We start from the raw sequence: 13,857 nt of genomic DNA on the forward strand, positions 1-13,857 counted from the left end.
TAGTTCCAATGAATGGTGGTGAAGAGCTTATGTATAACCAGCCCTTTACGATGGTGGAGCTTCTCAGATCTTTATCATTTCGAAACATCACATCCCCAGGACCAGACAGGGTAACCTACTCAATGCTACAACACTTATCAGAACAGTCTAAAATTTGTCTACTCGAGTTCTTTAACAAAGTTTGGTCCAGGAACACAATGCCAACTGCTTGGAAGACTGCTACCATCATCCCAATCCTGAAACCTGGGAAGGATTCCTCAACGCCAAGTAGTTACAGGCCGATTGCCCTCACGAGCTGCATTGGAAAGACATTTGAACGAATTGTTAACAACCGTCTTGTACACTATCTGGAAGAGAATAACTGCTTGTCGCAATTTCAGTGTGGATTTCGAATGGGATGCTCAACAACCGATCATCTCATTCGTTTGGAAACAACCATACGGGAAACTTTTGTCAGAAGGCGTCACTGTGCATCCGTTTTCTTTGATCTTGAAAAAGCATACGATACCACGTGGCGGTATGGTATCCTGCAAGATCTTTATTCTCTTGGAATACGCGGTCGTCTTTTGAGATGTATTGCTGACTTTTTGCAGAAAAGATCATTTAGAGTCCGGCTTGGCGAACTTCTCTCTCGTTCGTTCATGCAAGAAAATGGAGTCCCACAGGGCTCCGTTCTTAGTGTCACCCTGTTCCTTGTGAAAGTAAATTCTGTCACACAAGTTATCCCTCCTTCCATAACATATTCTTTATACGTAGACGACATCCAAATGTGTTGCTCCTTGACGAATTTGACAGTGTGTGAGAGGCAGCTGCAGGTTGCCATAAACAAGCTGAGTAGATGGGCGACTCGAAATGGGTTCAGTTTCTCAACCGAGAAAACTATCTGTGTTCTTTTTTCGAGGGTACGTGGATTATTTGCCCCGCTCTCACTTAAGCTAAATGGGTGTGACCTCCAGGTAAAAGACCAACACAAGTTCCTGGGAGTCATCTTTGACACGAAGCTTACATTTCTTGCCCACATCAAATACTTAAAAGTGAAATGCACAAAATCCATGAACCTCTTAAAAATTTTGTCCCATAGATCATGGGGTGCGGACCGTCAGACCCTTTACAGAGTTTATACCTCAACAATACGGTCCAAACTTGATTACGGGTGTGTAGTTTATGGTTCAGCCCGGCAATCCGTGCTTAAGGTCCTAGATCCAGTGCATCATTTAGGCTTGCGTCTGACACTTGGAGCTTTCCGAACATCACCAGTAGAAAGCCTTTTTTGTTGAAAGCAACGAATGGTCGCTAGAAAGGAGGCGGTTTTACCTGTCCGTTGAATACTTTTTTAGGGTAAAAGGATACACCCATAACCCAGCCATCTCCTATGTCGAAGGCACATGCTACAAACAGCTATTTCTTAATAAGCACACCGTTGTCCCTCCATTCAGCATGAGGGTCCTTCAAGGATGTTTATCATGGTCTTGGCGCATTATGGTCGTAGTTACCGCTGCGCCATTAAAACACGAATCATCATCATCACCTTCAAGGATGTGAGGTTTATAACTTCCGCCATTGTGATTCCACGGTAGCACGGGCTACCTCGCGTATTCCACCATGGCAGTCTCCTCCGCGTTTTAATTATACCTTGACTAAGTGGAAGAAGCAGGACACCCCGCCCGTGGTACTCCAGCAGGAGTTCGAGTCCCTAAAGGAAAGTCTTGGCAAACACAGTGCTTTTTATACAGATGGCTCAAAAACAGACACCGCCGTATCATGCGCAATGATAACCGACGGATGTACACTTTCAAATCGTCTACCTCACGTACTCTCCATTTTTAGTGCTGAGGTATATGGTATCATAACTGCATTGAACTACATCGTACAATATAATATCAAGTCATCAGTCATCTACACGGATTCTCTAAGTTGTCTGAAAGCAATAGGCAACATGGGGATGTCAAAAAATCTGCTTGTGCGCAGGGCACAGTGCCTTGCCAGTAGAGTGACGCCTTTCTTTAACCTTCTGCTGGGTACCCAGTCATGTTGGTATACCCGGAAACGAACTCGCTGCCACAGCTGCCACAGCTGCCCTTTCATTAGAAATCAGCCATTTTGATGTACCCATGACCTCCGCCCAGCACTTCTCAGAAGCATAAACAGCAAGTGGCAGCAGCATTGGGATACAACATTGGGATACAACATGACAACAAACTCCATCTAGTTAAACCAGCCGTAGGGAAACCAACCCCTGTTTTTAGCAATCGCCTCCATGAAGTTGTTTCCACCAGGCTCCGGATTGGCCACACCCTTTTGACGCACGGTCACCTCCTCCGTAGGGAGGACCCCCCGTTCTGCACACGGTGTGGCGTATATAGTTCCGTCCTTCACATTCTCATCACATGTCCATTGTATGAAACCCACCGACATCGTCATTTCCACGAGTTTTACACATACAATTTACCTCTCCATCCTTCCCTTTTACTAGGGGATGAAGCTTTCGTGCCATTTGAACAGGTTCTTAAATTCTTCCAAAACATTGGTCTTTTAAATGCTCTCTAGTTTTACAGCTTTCTCTTATACCATTTGATTGGTAATGCATTAGTTTTAACCAAATCTTTATACATTTTAATTAATCACCAGATCATTATCTCTTAAACTGTTAATGCTTTTTATCATGGTCTTGGCGCATTATGGTCGTAGTCACCGCTGCGCCATTAAAACACGAATCATCATCAGAACTGAAAGACACGGTAGCTGATTGTTGCTTGGGTGTGAGCGATACGGCAACACCTGCAAGGACTCAAGGTGATACCCCATTGTCTCGAGGCCCGACGCGTCTCGAGAGATGTGTGCAAGCGTGAACACAATGGCTGATCCTGCCTGCCGTCAAGAGTGACTCAATTACAGGACTTACCTGTTGGGCCTTATAGCGCACTTCCCTGGAAGCCCTCCAGGAAGGGTCTCAGTGGAAAGGGTATGGGCTGGTGCCTGAACGTACTGGGGCCGCTGGCTGCTCGTCTGGGGCGTTTCGTTGCCGGCTCCTGCATCAATTGTCGGGCCTCCTTCAACACCCGGAAAGTTTCATTCTGGGTGCGCAGTTTGTCCAAGAAACGATGCCCAAATAACTGCGATGTTCCCTCGTCCTGTGGTTGGAGGTCCTTGGACCCAGTGGAGCGCATGTCTGGAACAATGCACACCAGGACGTTGTGACGCTGCTTGTTCCCCAGGCAGGTGAAGAGGCGGCCAAGGTGGGAGATGGTCACCGCTAGGTGGTCGGCAATGACAGGTCTCTCCATTTGACCACTGGGGGTGTCATCCAGTGCCATAGGCTTCAGGTCTGAGCAGCGCTCAAGGAGGACCACGAGAGGGCTGACTGACAAGATGACTGAAGCTTGGGCGTCTCGGAGGGCCCGGTCCCTCTGGATGTGCGCTGCCATGGTCCGTGTTGCCGTCCAGAAATAGTGTACAGAAGGGTTTCCTATCCCTTGGTGTCCCCCGCAGCAGAGACTTCATTTCGGCATTTAGCTCTGGTACCACTGGGAACAAAAGTCAGTCGGGGCCTTCTAGCACCGCTCCTGTGGCCCCTGAAATCCCAATGGATCCTAACAAACAGGACAATAGAGGGGGCATCTCCCGAGGACCCACACAAGCTAAGCCTGCAAGACAGTCCTCCTGAGCCACAGTCTCTGTTGATTCGTTCTCCTGGTTTAGGGAGAATGGCAGGGGAATGGTTCGTATTGTCGTTGTCATCGAGACTTGCTCCCAGCATGGCATGGCATGGCATGGTATATGGCATGAACGGGAGCGGAGAAAGGCGAGACCCCTGTCAAAGTTCTTTTGGTAACTAATTTCTTGGGGGTTTTATGCCTTCTCAGCAGCCAGTGATCTTGTTTTCTGAGTATATATTTTGAAGAAGGTCAACCATATCATTTTCGATCTGCAGCTCTCTGTCTGCCACAGAACTGCATGTACTACATTATCATAGGCTTTTTCAATGTGAAGAAAACATGCTCACAGGTCCCTTTGCTCCCTCTCTACCATTTGGACGCACTGGGTTTAAGATGAGCAGGTCATTTCGAATTTGCCAGCCAGATTTGAATACAAGGTGCAGGTTCCCTAATAAGCCTCTTCCTTCCAGAAGTTCCTTCATTGTGGTCCCGATTATTCTCATAAATATCCTGTATACGACAGATGTTACCGTGATTGGTCTATATGCAGCGAGGTCACTTTCCTTTTCCCTCATATACTAATGATACTGAGCTTGTCTTCCATGCATCTGGGAAGTTCTTCTCCTTCATCATTTTATTTAAATAGCATCTCAACTCTTCCAGTCCGTTTTTTTGTCTGTGTGTGTTTCCATGACACTCGCCGACCATCTAATCCTGTTGCCGTGTTTGTGGGGATCATTTTCGTTGCTCTCTGTAGTTCTTCTGTGGTAATGGGCTGCCATCTTTCGGTGGACTTCGGCATCTGTTGCTCATGGGTATGGCTATTGCTCGCTTATGGTCCTTCTAATTTGGCATCAGCATCAGTGAATATGGCTGTCAGGTGCTGTGTCACCAGGTGTCGGGTCTCTTTGACGCTTAATGGCCTTCCGCCTACTGGATGTAATAGACTGTTCCTGCTTTCTCCTGTTTTTCACCGCCTCTTATGTGCTTCCAAAATTTTCGTGGACAGTTTTTTACACTTTCTCGAATAGTCTGCAGTTGTTAGGCATAGAACATGTTTTGTTTGCTTTGTATCATTTCACTTGCTCTTTGCTTAATGTCCCTGTAGTGGTTACCTCCTCCATGACCACTCTCCGAGATATAGAGTGACGGTACTCTTCACTTGCCCTTTTTCTTGCTTTGGTGGCTTCTTTGACTTTGCTATCCCACCATTCTATGGTGGCGTCTCGGTAGTTCCTTGGAATTCTTCTTCTCCTCTGTTAGTCTATGGCAACTGCTGACATCTTTGCCAAAGTAGTAATCACTGGACACAGACAGTCGGCAACGCTACAGGGCTTCTGGACACGTTTAATTAGCAATTAGAGCTTATTGGGACCCCTAACATTAATCACCATCATCAAATGAGTCATCACACTAATTGAGGAGCATCTAACTCATGTCCAGACCACCCTGTGCGTTGCCGACACCCTGTGTCCATAAAAAATAAAAAAATAGGTAGAAAATAAAATAAAAAGATAGAATTAAAGTGGAGAGAAACAATTTATTCGAAAGTCAACGGCGCAGCGGCGAAGAAACCGCTCCGCAACGTCCGAGAGACCAGCGCCCGCCATGTTGGTAGTTGGCGACGGGCAGTTGCAGAGATCGACGACAGGTGGCCAAGTAGTTGCAAGGCGTCACACCAGATGGCGCCACCATCATAGCTCTATGCGAGAAAGACAGAACAGGACACTAGCGGCAGGTAGAAAATGCCAACACTGCTGAACAAGTCTACGCATGCGAGAGAAAAGGTTCAACACACAGTACACACACAGAAAACAGTACACATCGGGGAAAAGGCTTAGGGGGAGTGATCGCTTAGGCCAAACCACAGCGCCTCAACACTATACACCTAACACAAGGCGGGAACCGCTAAACGTGCGTCAACACGGAGAAAGAGGCTTGCTCTCCGCTAAACAAGTCTAAACATGCGCGAAAAGGGCTTAACACGAGTGCGGTCAAACATTGACAAATCACTCGTTGGTCACCGCTAAACACGGAAGGCACGGCGAACATGCGAGAAAAGGAGCGCGGCAAATCACTCACCTTTTCCCCCGCTACGACTGCTCATCAGCAAGGCAGAAACTGAGCGGGTGCGGGGACGGCGGAGCAACCAAGCACACGTCTGCTCTCCGCGACAGCCAGCCAGAAACTGAGCGAGCGCGGGGACTGCGGAGCAACCGAGCACACGTCTGCTCTCCGCGACAGCCAGCGAGCAACTGACTGAGGCGACGCGCTGAGGCAGCTACGCATACGCGCGCGGGCTCCTAGCGCCCTCTGCACCGCCCGCCCGCGGGTGTTTTCGGTTTCGGCTCTCTGCTGCGCGCGCGCGCTCCTAGCGGTGACGGGTGGCTTCTGAGTTTCGGTTTCACTCTCCTTTCTTTGCCCGCGTGTTTATCTGTATAAAGGCAGCGCACATCGCGCTCGCGTCATCATTCTAGCCGATACGTGGAAAACGCCATGTGTGGTTTATTCTCCTGCGTTTCTCATCGGCGAGGAAAGACAAAAAACGAAGAACTTCGCGAATTTATTCGCAGCATCGTAGAGGAAGCCTTTCAAGTCCACCGCCTGGAATGGTTGCAAGCGCGTCAAGAAATGTGTCAGGACAAGATGAAGACGCTCGACCGCATCTTAGCGGCGGACAGACTGGCGAAAAAGAAGTCCGACTTTAGCCTGGATAATCTGTATTGGGAACGCAGTTCCGATGTAGAGGACGATGACGTGTAAATAAAAGCGATGCATTTCTCTTCGAGTCTCAGTCTCTTCTTTTTCTTCGTGCAACGTGTACACAGGCAACATGTCTTCCCTGGAACCTTTTCGTTTCTGTCATCCTTTTCGCTGTCTCTTAAGCGGCCCCTCCATGTGCGGCAAATCTACGTTCATTGCGAACGTGCTAAGGAACCTGAATGACGTGGTGGACAAGCCTCCGTCACAAATATTCTACGTGCAGAAATATGCTTCGCCGAGCATGCAGGACGAATTTGGAGACTCAATAAAATTTACCAAGGAGCTACCACGAGAGTGCGACACGTCGCACGCTACGCTGATCGTCGTTGACGATCACATGACCGACGCCGCTTCCTTGAAGGAGGTGACCGATCTTTTCATTCAGGGTTCTCACCACGCCAACGCGTCGATCTTCTTACTCGTTCAAACGTTCAACGCCAGTTATGTCGTCCTGTGGCGCACCGTGCGCAGCGTGCACCAGATGGAACATTTCGGCCAACAGCTATTTGGCAGAAAAAGATTGGAGTATTTTCTGGACGCATATAAACAAGCAATGTCATCGCCCCACGCTTATTTACTCCTGGATCTTCACAACTATACGCACGAGGATCACAGGTTGCGTAGCAACAGCTTTCCGGGAGAACGTCAATATATCTACACTACGAAATGAACCTCCGCCATCACCTCACTTTACTCAAAGTACTCTCCACTCTACCCCCTCCGCGCCGTCGCGCCGTCTTGAGACGTTCTTCCTCGTCCGACATGAAACACCTCTCCGAAATTTGCCTCAATGTATTGAACGGAAAGGTGACTCTAGCTCCAGACACGTTCGCGCGTTTGAAGAAGCACAAACGCTTTTTACGACGGCTCGCCTACAAAAAGATTCACAAGAATCCGCAACGTTTGAAGCGCTATCTGTCTAAGCAGCGAGGACAGGGCGTTCTTTCGTCGGTGGTTCCTCTCCTACTTTCCGCCGTGTTGAACCTTTTCGTCAATGGCCAAGAGAATTGAACCTCCTCTATCGGAAACATTCTTTCCTCGAAGGAGAGTGACGACGTCAAAGTGAAACTCATACTGCAAGCACTGTATCGCATACTCAAGCAGTATGAATTCGACCCCTACGACAATAAAAACAAGGCGTCCGACGCTACAAATGACTTTGACTATTCGCTCCTCTCTCCAGAGGTGGATGAAGAGGAAGCGGAAAGGGTCGTCTCGGAATTAAAGAAGGTTCTTTCCTGGGATCGCGAGGGTTGTGTCTCTGTGTCGGGCAAGCCCATCAGGCACTCCTCCGTTTACGAACTCGTCAATTATTTGTTGCAACGTAGAACGGAACAGAAACCTTCCTAGTTCCCCAAAGTCTCGAAACTATTGCGTCTGATTTCTCTGCCCAAATCTCGCGAGCCTCAACAGCAGCAGCAGCAGGCCTCCATTGCGTGGACGACTTATGGAGGGATACGAAAAGCCAGCGGGTGGTTTGGGGTGTGTGGACCGCTATAGAAAAGCGCGTCACTTGAGCAAAAAGAAGGCTCTCGCCATTCTCAGAAAGCTGGATGCCTACACGCTTCACCATCCGGTCAGAAGAAAGTTTAATAGGAGACGCATCATCGCGCTCAAGATCAAGGACGTGTGGCAAATGGACCTCGCAGACTTTTCAAAATACAAGAGATTTAACGGTGGCTACCGCTACATTCTCGTGGCAATAGATTCCCTCTCCCGCTTTCTGCGCACCCTCCCGCTAAAGACGAAGTGCCCCGCCGAAATGAAAAGGGCCATGATAAGACTTTTTCGGGGAGGTAACGCACCTACACACACCTTTTGCGACAGAGGAGGGGAATTCTATAACAAGACCGTCAAGGAGTATCTGTCACGAAAGAAGGTCCACATGTATTCCACCTTCTCTCCAGTAATCAAAGCATCGCAGGCAGAACGCGTGATACGCACTGTACGTGACTGAATATTCCGCTATTTTAGAGTAACCGGAAAATACCACTTCATTTCCGCGCTTCCCAAGATCGTGCGCGACTACAACAACACCAAACACAGGACTTTGGGCATCAGCCTGTCCGAAGTCACACCCGAAAACGAATTAGAGTAAGTTCAATAAGATCAATGGGAAGCCCGTCGTACCCTCCGCGAAAAGAAGCTCAAAGTGGGGGATAAAGTGAGGGTCCTACTACACAGAAAAGATTTTCATAAGAGCTCGGAAGGGAGTTGGTCGCCTCAGATTTTCACCGTCTCCCGCCTGAGAGACACCTCCCCTCCCGTCGTGCACCTGGAAGATTACCGGGGTAAGGAAGTGGACGAATCTTTCTACCCGGAGGGGGTACTCGTTGTAACCCGAGACGCCAATCAGCCTTGGCCAGTAACGAAAGTGCTGAGAAAGAAGCAAGTGAACGGTCAGAGCTTCTCCTTGGTTCGCTGGTTCGGTTACGACAAAGAACGCGACAGTTGGGTTCCGAGCAGCGACGTGGTCAATTTTCTTTCACGATCAATACGAAAATTCCTCGTTCTTTGCAAATACATCTGCCTCCCGGCTATTATGCGACGCCGCAAGCACTTCTGGATGCGATTAACCAGCGCGTAGGCGAACGCGCACGCTTCAGCTTCGACGGAAATTCGGCTTTCCGAGGGCTCCTCCACCCTAAGATTTTCCCGAGTACCTGGCCGTGCTTTTGGGATTCGAATCGCGTACCGTGTTCACGGGGGAGGAGGCGGATGCCACGAGCTCCATTGAGGTACTCCTGGAACCCCCGTTTCATAACATAATCGTCTACACGGATATCGTGGAACCCACGTACGTGGGGAGTGGGAAAAAACCGATATTAAAAATACTACCCTTTTATTACGAGAAAGACAAGCACGTCGTCACCTACACGTTAGATAACATACTGTATTTTAACCTGTCTGAATTCGAAATTCCCTCAGTGACGATCGTTCTCGCGGACGAAACGGGAAGACGTTTGCCATTGCGGTCCAAAGGCGGAACCAATCTAACGTTGCATTTCAAATATGTACCGTAATTCCCCCAAAATAATTCCCGTGTACACGGGACCCCTTTTCCAAGGAGGGGGCGGTGTGTTGAGCAACATATCCAAGTTTATCGTTCCCATCTGGCAGCAAATAAAACCGATCGCCAAGAGAATGTTGAAGCGCTTGGCGCGGAATTTGGCCGATGGCGAAGGAATATCGCGCGCAGTAAAAAAGATGGCCATGGCAACGGGGAGAGACGTGCTGGATTCCATGGAGGGCTCTGGAAACAACAATGGGAAGAAATGCCGCAAACGACAACAAAAGGCGCCGACACACGACGCACCTGCAGATATCTTTGGTACGCCGTGAAGGTCACACATCCGCTGCGCACTCTGTCCATCATGACGTCAACGAAAAGAAAAATACAGACGCCGATCTGTCTAACGAGTGATGTGATGATATTCGAACCCCCTTCCATTCAATACGGCATGGAAGATACTTCGCACCAACATTTTTATCCGTGTAACCTTTGACTGAAAATGACACTTTTCGGGTGATGAGTGGGACCGTAGCCTTAACCGTGTCCAGAAGCCTTGTAGCGTTGCCGAATAGTCTGTGTCCAGTGATTACTACTGCCGAATGTTAGCAAAATTAGCCCCATGCGGGAAACATAGTCTAAGAGAGAGTATACAACGCGATGACAAAGCTGTCATCATCTCACACAATACAGAGGGTCTGAATATGGGGGCAAGCGAAGTACGTCTTGGAAAGTGTTTTGGGCCAAATGTTCCCAATGAATTTGGGTTGTGCACCACAAGTCGATGGGCTGGCTTTGCGCCTGCCGGTATTGCGCGTGTACCCATGTAATCCGCGGAGTCAGTGCGGCTTTACCCGCGCCTTACCTGCAACCCGCGATGACGCGAAAATGTATTCTAGGACTAGGATTATGCTAGGGCTGTATTCTAGGGCTAATTATTTTTAAGAGCTTTTAGTACTGACAAACCGGATAGTATCTGATTTATTACTTACTGCTTTTTCTAAGACAGAGAATTCAGCGTTAAAGATATTCGCATTTTCGGACAGTTTTTAGGTTCGTATGCAGATTTTGTTTTCAAAAACACATAATCCTGTTCGAATTGTATTTCCAGACTTAGAGGTAATGCATTTTAAAGAATAAGGAGTAACGTAACGAACGACTTTTTGAAGATTACGAGTAAAAGTAACACATCTCTGATCTCTAAGGCACTAATCCAGTGAGTCCATGACCTGTATTGTCAGTATACACTGGATTACAGTATCGCCAGTGTCACTTCCACTTCGTCCAGTGAAAATCCAGTGTGGCCAGTAACCCCTGTAAGCTGGTTTCCGTGTACCCAGTGGAACTCCAGTAAGTTGAGTATCCAATATACACTGGTTTCCAGTGTATCCAGTGAAACACCAGTACTGCCCGTATTCAGTGTGCACTGGTTTCCAGTGTCCCCGTGAAAGTCCAGTATATCCAGTGACCAGTGTCAACAGGTTTCCAGCATTGCTAGTCAGATCTCCAGTCTTTTCAAGTCTTACCAGTGGCATTTTCAGTCAGGCCAGTAACATTTCCAGTTTAAAGCTTACTGGTTTTGTCAACAAGGGGGGGGGGGGAACTGCTTTTTCCCATTTTCCGTGCGTCGGAGCTCAAGTTCAAAGCCAAAAGATTGAAACCTAGGACCCCAGATGGCGCTGCCACTCCCCTGATATAGTGTCATGTTCTGTGGGAATCCGTCTGCTGGGGAAGTAAACCAAACTGTGATCATACTAACACACTATACTAACAGTCATTTGATAACATGAATGTCGGATACAAGAAGAAGCAGTTTTCCGTGCCAGACTGCAGTCTGCTCCTGTCGACGATCCGAGGGAAAAAGTCCTTCTGCCTCCTTAAAACGTCCTTAAAACTTCGGACTGGGCCTGTTGGTAAGGCATGGCGGAATAAAAGCGCTAAAAACACAAGGACGACGGACACACAGTTAGCGCCTTCTGCCTAACAATGCATCGTTCTTAAGCAGTAAGGCACCGCCCCCTGTGCCAACACGTGTCACCGATATTAACTGGAATCCATACCCTTCGTCACTGCAATGACACTGACTTCGGACTGGGCCTGTTGGTAAGGCATGGCGGAATAAAAGCGCTAAAAACACAAGGACGACGGACACACAGTTAGCGCCTTCTGCCTAACAATGCATCGTTCTTAAGCAGTAAGGCACCGCCCCCTGTGCCAACACGTGTCACCGATATTAACTGGAATCCGTACCCTTCGTCACTGCAATGAACAGCCCGTAGATAACCGTGTCGTGCATGCGATTAGATATAATGGTTCACACGTTTTCCCTCACATTTCTTCACACCCAAAAACAATGTACAGTTCATATAATAACCGGGAAAGCATGCTAGTAGATACTGTAGATAAAACTTAAACAAACAAGAAATGCATTAAAACACAAGGCACAGACGCAGCACGCGTGTAAGGAATTTAAATAAGCAAGAAGTGTTCCGAGGAAAAATAGTTCGGTTGGTGCACCAGGCACAGACTGTTGCAGTCCAATTCACAAAGCATGACGTAGTTCAGAGCTCTTCCGGGTCGATGTCAATGAGCACATCTCCCACTTCCTCGGGGGCTCGGAGAAGTTCCGGCCTTTCTGTTTGCAGAAGAGCGAGAGCGGCTGCGTTGTTAACTTCCGGCAGCCTAGGCGCTCTGGCGTCTTCTATTTGGGCGCGATGCAGGCAACCGCGACGATGAGCAATGTGGAGACACCTTAGTGCAAAACATGATCCCTAAACATCAGTTCAGGAGGACCTGTGACTTTTCACATTGTTGCTTGTAACCTGATTTCTCCAGTGAAACAGCGGTCACAAGGGGGCAAGTTACCAGTTTTTAGTCAGTTGGACTGTGAAAGGCAAGATCTAGGTAAAGGAAGAAGGTGAAAAAGCCCGGATCTCCTGGAAAGGATCACATGATGAGCAGTAATAATGCATCTGTCCTCTAACGCCCGCAAAAGTTTATTTGATGTAACTATCCCTGCACGCAAGATGAGCAGGGAAAAGGTGTTAGACACGGCTTGAATAACACAGTATCATAGCTTTGTACACAACAAAAATGCTCGGAAAATGCTTATTCGATAGTGAGAGTGACAGCACCCATGACTGGCAAAATTTTTCTCTTATACGTACATCTCAACTGCTTGCGCGCAAAGCGAACACATCGTACATCCGAGCTACTAAGTAAGTTTTATATATGTGAAAGAGGAGTAGACAGGTAAACGAATCTGCTTCCAGTGCTGAAAACACACACATGCAAAGATAGAAAAAAATGTAGCAATTGTACAACCCGAAGAACTTAACTGGTGAAAGCATTATCAGTGTGTGTTTCGCTCATGCAGTACCTGATCAGTGTCCATGTCGTGACTCTACTGATGTCAACGGCTCAAGCAACGGATGTCCTATGCCACACAGCAAAAATCACCCACATAACACCACAAAGCCTGAATGCACCCTTGTCTCATGTCTTTCCTTATCTCTCACTTACACCAGCACCGCACCCGAGCTGGCGAAAAGTTTCGTTTGAGCACAAGATGGCCGGATTGAGGAGCGCTCACAGTACAACCATAAGGTCTCGAAGGAGGGAACCACATATTTGCAATCGTTATTTGCTGTTCAATAATGTGACTGCTTAGTATTCTCTTTCCATCTAGTGTTTTGCGAGTTACCCGCTCAGTTGTCCATTCGATACGATGTGTCGCAGTACGTATACGTAACCGTTTACGAAGTTACCTGTACTTAAAAAAATATTTGGTTTTATCAAAAAGTACCTCTGAGATTTTTTCTCTACGTCTTGCTGGGAAGATGATATATCGAACTGCACCTTGATCATACTTCTATCCTGACCTCCTCACGCCGAATTTTTTGAACAAAAATGTGCATTTTGTGAAATTTTCAAAACTGCCTGATTCTTTACTGCAGCTTACACCCTCAACACTGGATTTTCTTTTTGTGCTTAAAGTACAACGCCACAGATATTCTCCAAAACAACTCTCTCCTATCGAATGAGACGCTTGCTAAGGCGGTCCGTGCCTTATGTTGCCATAATGTCTGTTCAACAAACAGTTCTCGCCAAGCACCACATCTTTAAGGAGCTCGGCGTCTCCTCAAGACCAATGTTTTGTTGCTTTAGGAGTCCTAAGGAACCAACAAAAAAGTTAATATGAAATTCTAGGGGGGAGAAGGAGTGGCACCCCTAGATTGGCGTGGAATGGCCCTTCTGCTTGTTTGAGGAACACTCGTGACACCTCAAGAAATATCGTCTGCTATACATGAAAACATCTGTTCAGTAGGTTTCACACCTGGATTCGTTGCACAAAATTACGGTGCAGAGATTGCTTTTCGCCATCAATGGTACATTTTACTGTTATCAAAACTGGCACTAGAATTGAAG

Source organism: Ornithodoros turicata, chromosome 3, assembly GCF_037126465.1.
Source record: "Ornithodoros turicata isolate Travis chromosome 3, ASM3712646v1, whole genome shotgun sequence".
NCBI lineage: Eukaryota > Metazoa > Arthropoda > Arachnida > Ixodida > Argasidae > Ornithodoros > Ornithodoros turicata.